Below are 6,000 nucleotides of genomic sequence, written 5' to 3' on the forward strand. Positions count from 1 at the left end.
TGCCCATACCTCCTCCCTCACCTCTATCCAAGGCCCTAAAGGAGCCTTCCACATCCAAAGTTTTACCTGCACATCCACCAATATCATTTATTGTATCCGTTGCTCCCGATGTGGTCTCCTCTACATTGGGGAGACTGGGCGCCTCCTAGCAGAGCGCTTTAGGGAACATCTCCGAGACACCCGCACCAATCAACCAAACCGCCCCGTGGCCCAACATTTCAACTCCCCCTCCCACTCTGCCGAGGACATGGAGGCCCTGGGCCTCCTTCACCACCGCTCCCTCACCACCAGACGCCTGGAGGAAGAACGCCTCATCTTCCGCCTCGGAACACTTCAACCCCAGGGCATCAATGTGGACTTCAACAGCTTCCTCATTTCCCCTTCCCCCACCTCATCCTAGTTTCAAACTTCCAGCTCAGTTACTGTCTCCTTGACTTGTCCGACCTGCCTATCTTCTTTTCCACCTATCCACTCCACCCTCTCCTCCTTGACCTATCACCTTCATCTCCTCCCCCACTCACCCATTGTACTCTATGCTACTCTCTCCCCACCCCCACCCTCCTCTAGCTTATCTCTCCATGCTTCAGGCTCACTGCCTTTATTCCTGATGAAGGGCTTTTGCCCGAAACGTCGATTTCGCTGCTCGTTGGATGCTGCCTGAACTGCTGAGGTCTTCCAGCACCACTAATCCAGCTCATTCCATATACCTACCACCCTCTGCATGAAAAAGTTGCCCCTTATGTCTCTTTTATATCTTTCCCCTCTCACCCTAAACCTATGCCCTCTAGTTCTGGACTCCCCCACCCCAGGGAAAACACTGTCTATTTATCCTATTCATGCCCCCCATGATTTTATAAACCTCTATAAGGTCACCCCTCAGCCTCCGACGTTCCAGGGAAAACAGTCCTCGCCTATTCAACCACTCTCCATAGCTCAAATCCTCCAACCCCAGCAACATTCTATTAAATCTTCTATGCATTCCCTCCAGAGCAATAACATCCTTCCTGTAATGTAATGACGAGAACTGTGCAGAGCACTCCAGTTGAGGCTTACCAGTGCCTTATATGGCATAGTGGTTAGCACTCAGTGACAGGGACGCCGGGTTCAATTCCAGCCTTGGGCAACCATCTGTGTGGAGTTTGCACATTCTAGCTGTATCTGCGTGGGTTTCCTCCGGGTGCGCTCGTTTCCTCCGGGTGCGCTCGTTTCCTCCCACAGTCCAAAAGGTAGACTGGCAATGCTAAATTACTGTGTGCAAACTAGTTGGGTTAACTACGGTAAGTGAGGGGTTACAGGGATAGGGTAGAATACTCTTCGGAAGGGTGATGCAGACTCAACGATCTGAATGCCCTCTACCTGCATAGTAGGAATTCTATGACGTTTCATCATTATATCCCTACTTTTATATTCCAAATCTCTCCCAATGAAAGACAGCATTACACATGCTTTTTTAACGATGTCTCACAATTTTGTATACCTCAATCAGATCCCCCAGGCAGATTCCTTTGCTCCAAGGTAAACAAACCCAGCCTACCCAGTCTCTTATCATAACTGACTCTTTTCATCCCAACCAACATCCTGATCAATCCACTCTGCACCCTCTTCAGTACATTTTTAAGATTATGCTGTTCTGCTTGCTGCACTCAGTATTCCATCTGTCGCCTAACCAATGTTTTATAAAGTTGTTACAATGTTTCTATATTCTGACTAGAAGGCAAGCATCCCATAAACCTTTATCACCACCGTGTTTACCTATGCGGACACTTTCAAGGGTCTATGAACTTACAACATTCCCTTATTAGATATCCCAAAATGCATACCTTTGCACTTAGAGATTAAATTCCATTTGCCATTGTTCTGCCCAATTTACCATCTGATCAACGAGACTGCAGCCTGAGACCATCCTCCTATCAACAACACCAATTTGCACGTCATCGGTAAATTTACTAATTATAATCTGCCACATTCACATCCAAGATGTTAACACACGTAAACAGCAAGGGAGTCAGCATTGATCCCTGTGGTACACTGCTGGTCACAGGCTTCCAATCACAAAAACATCACTCCACCACTTGGCCTGTTATTTACAAGCCAATTTTGGACCCAGTCTGCCACTTACCTTAGATCCCGTGGACCCGTCTTTCATACAAGACCTTAACGAAGTTCATATAAACCACATCAACTACACTACTCTCAACAATATATTTAGTTATCTTTTCAAAAAGCTCAATTAAAATTTGTCAGACAGGATCTTCCTCTAACATTGGTGCTGACTATCCCTGATCAATCCCTGCCTTTCCAAGTGTTGATTAATCTCGCGTCTCAATTTTTTCCAATAATTTCCCTACCACTGACATCAGACCAACTAGTCTGTAATTACCTGGCCTATCCCTAATGCCCATCTTGAACAAAGGAACCACATTAGCTAACCTCCAGTCATTTGGCACTTGACCTGTGGCCAAAGTATTAAATATCTCTGCCAGGACCCAGCAATCCCACCTGACCTTGCCTCCCATAGCAGCCAGGAGGCATCACATCAAGCCCTGGAGATGTGTGCACCTTGATGCCTGCTAAAACATCTAATACCACCCCACTAAAAAAATCAAAGAACTGCAAATGCTAGAAATCAGAAATTGCTGGAAAAAAAAACTCAGATTTGGCAGCATCTGTGAGAAATCAGAGTCAATGTTTTGGGTGCAGTGACCCTCTTTCAGAACAGTTAATAGCTCCTCCTTAATCCTAGAACATGACTATCCCAACTGAAATTCCCAGCAATGTTCTTTCTCCTCTGTGAATACAGATGAGAAGTATTCATTTAAGACCTCACCCACATGCACTGACTACATGCACAGACGGAGAACAGGAAGAATTTATTCTCTCAAAGCCCTGAGCATCTTTGAAATTCCTTGTCAAAGAGCTCTCTGGGTGCAGATTCCTTGTGTATATTTAAGGATGAGATAGATTCTTGATCAGTTGGGGCAAAAAGAGCTACAGGGAAAGAGCAGGAAAACGATGTGAGAAATGTCAGATCAGCCATGATTTTACTGAATGGCAGAGCTGGCTTGAGGAGCCAAATGTCCGATTCCTGTTACTGCATTGTCTTATAGACAGACAATATAAAATAAGAGATACAATTCTTAATTGGGCCCAGGAGCAGAAGGATTTGGGTGTATTGTGTATAGATCATTGTAGATGACAACACAGAGTAGGTAAAGTACCTTTTACGCTGGGCTTTATTGTTAGGTGTATAAAGTACAAGAGCAGGTAGATAATGCTGAACTTACGTCAGATACTTGTTAGATCTTAGCCGGAATATCGTGCACCTTTCTGATGTGAATGCAATGGAGAGAGTGCAGATGAGATGTCGAAAAACAATCCCGAGGGATGAGAAAATTTAGTTAGAAGAGTCAATGAGGATAACATTTGAGGGGAGACTGTTCCCCCGAGAAACAAGTCAAGTGAAAATCTGAGAGAAATTTCCAAAATCACGAGGGAGCTAGAGTAGATTGGGAGAAATCATTTCCACTCATAAAAGGATCAGGAATGACAAGTATTCTAGATTTAAAGACACCTGCAAAATAAGCAAATGTGATGAGAGAAAAAAACTTTTTCACGTAAGTGGCCTCAGTTATGTGCTGCCTAGGAGAGGTGAGATAGGTTTAATTGAAACATTCAATGCAGCATTAGATGGTTATTTAAATAGAAACAATGAGCAGGGTTATGTGAAGAATGATGATCAGACTGGAGGAGGTTGACTAGGTTGATTCCAGGTAAAAACAAGGACTGCAGTTGATCCCAGAGTTGAGGAGGTTGGCTTATGAGGAGAGATTGAGTAGACTGGGTTGATATTCAATGGAATTAAGAGGAGTGAGGGGGGAATCTTATAGAGACATAAAATTATGCAGTGAATAGCTAAGATAGAAACAGTGGCAGATGAAACTAGAACTAAGGAACAGAACCTCAAAATAAGGGGGAAGCAGATTTAAGACTGGGCTGAGGAGGGTCTTCTTCACCCAAATGTTTGTGAATCTGTGGAATTCCCTACCTAGTGAAGCAGTTGAGGATACCTTATTGAATGTTTTTAGATTTTTGAACATTAAAGGAATTAAGGACAATGGTGAGTAGGCAAGCAAGTTGAGCAGAGTCCACGAAAAAGATGAACCATGATCTTATTGAATGGTGGAGCAGGCTCAAAGTGGCAAATGGCCTATTCTGGATCCTATTTCTCATGTTATTATTTGGTGAGCTGGTTTGTATATGATGGGATGAATTGGCCTTGTGAGGCATGACAACTTGTGATTTGTCATTAGGTTAAAATCTTGGAACTCCCTTCCTAACAGCAACGTGGACGCAAAATAACCCAGGAATGCAACAGTGCATCACCATCTTCTCCAAGGCAATTAGGGATGGGGAGTAAATGCTGGCTTAGCCAATGACACCCACAGTTAACAAACAAATTCAAAATATAGAATGCAAGGGAACTACCCCACATAACAAAGAAAACTAGTAAAAGCATTGACAGAGAAATGGAACACTTTACGGAGGGGGCTTCAAGATTTAGCACCCACTCAGGTCAAGGCACAACCAACAATAGCTCAATGAATAAAATCAGATGAAGAAACTGGAATTGAAGCAGCACTGATATCTCAAAAGACTGCAAACCTGGTAGAGATTGCAGGGTAAGGGAGGGGCAAGGCCTCAGAGGGATTTGAAAGTAAGGGTCAGGATTGAGACGTTTTGACCTGGAGCGAGTGCGCCACAGGGACTACCCGATGAATGGGACTTGGTGTGAGTGAAGATACAGGCAGCAGAGTTTTACAGCAGCTGAAGTTAGAATGTGGGAGGATAACCACGAGAATGGGAGTAGGCGAAGCTGGTGTTAACAATGAACCGGGGAAGGGGAAGGAACGAAGGGGAACAGGATGGGCTGCAAAGAGCTAGCAGCTACGGGATGGAGCTAAAGGCCTGCCTCTGTGCAGTGACCAGTCCACACGTTGCTGCCTGCGGGCAAAGAGCCTCCATGAGGGAGGGAGGCTGGCAGAGGGTCGGGATCTGGTAATAACGAGCTGGGATCGTCAGCAGCTCCCGCTCACACACAAGGGAAGGATGGAGAGGCAGCTGCAGCAACGTGGCCTAGGCCCTAGGCTCCAGGCCTGCCGTACTCACCACGGCCTCTCGCAAACGCCCCACCACCGCTCGCTCCCAGACACGGGCCCGTACTCAGCCCGCCACCCAATGACGTCGCCGCGGCCACGCCTCTACAATCCTGATTGGTCGGTTCTAGGAAGAGTCTGCGCAGGCGCCATCCCCCGGACCGGGTGGAGGAATGGGCGGGACCGGTAACCACAGCAACGAGGTCAGGCAGGAGGCCGTTCTGCCTCTGGGGGCACCCTGCCCCAATACTGCTTCATTTTAGCCCCAGAACACCTTCCCCTGCAACCGCAGAAAGTGAAACATGTGCCCATTTACCTCCTCAGTATTCAAGGGTCTAAACGCACCTTCCAGGTGAAGCAGCACTTACCTGCATTGCACACAAAATGGGAGAAAGTGAAGACTGCAGATCAGACTCAAAAAGTGTGGTGCTGGAAAAGCGCAGCAGATCAGGCAGCATCCGAGGAGCAGGAGAGTCAACATTTCATGAGGAATGTCCTGATGAAGGCCTATATCTTATGTGATCTCCCATATTTTGGGGAAATGAAGCATAGACTGGGTGATCATTTCGCAGAGGTTCTGAAGACACATACCACCAGACTATAGTCAAACAGGTTTATTTGAAATCTCAAGCTTTCAAAATGCTGCATCTTTGTCAGATGGAATAAAGAAAATCACACAGGCATAGAATTTATAGGCAGAGAGATCCAAAGATCATAAAAATAGTGTGAGTGGAGTGTCAAATAATAAGTCTCTGCAGGTGATCAAAAGTGTCAGATGGTGTGGGTAAAATGTTAACAGCTAAATAATAAGTGAAGAAGATGACCTATAATCCAATTATTTAAAGCA

The 6,000-nt window shown here is 45.6% G+C and overlaps 1 protein-coding gene across 3 annotated transcripts in view; it reads right to left on the reverse strand.

Moving 5' to 3' along the window:
* Positions 1–5,249, reverse strand: part of phf6 (PHD finger protein 6) — a 79,799-nt gene extending 74,550 nt beyond the window's left edge. For 2 of the 3 annotated variants that reach the window (XM_072595668.1, XM_072595666.1), the window contains exon 1: positions 5,167–5,249. The gene's annotated coding sequence lies outside the window, so the exon portion shown is untranslated. Of the gene's footprint in view, positions 1–1,820; positions 1,840–5,166 lie in introns of those variants that run through there. The other variant, XM_072595667.1, reaches the window with a different exon arrangement.
* Positions 5,250–6,000: the final 751 nt, after the last annotated feature.

The sequence above is a fragment of the Chiloscyllium punctatum genome, chromosome 25, assembly GCF_047496795.1.
Source record: "Chiloscyllium punctatum isolate Juve2018m chromosome 25, sChiPun1.3, whole genome shotgun sequence".
Classification (NCBI taxonomy): domain Eukaryota; kingdom Metazoa; phylum Chordata; class Chondrichthyes; order Orectolobiformes; family Hemiscylliidae; genus Chiloscyllium; species Chiloscyllium punctatum.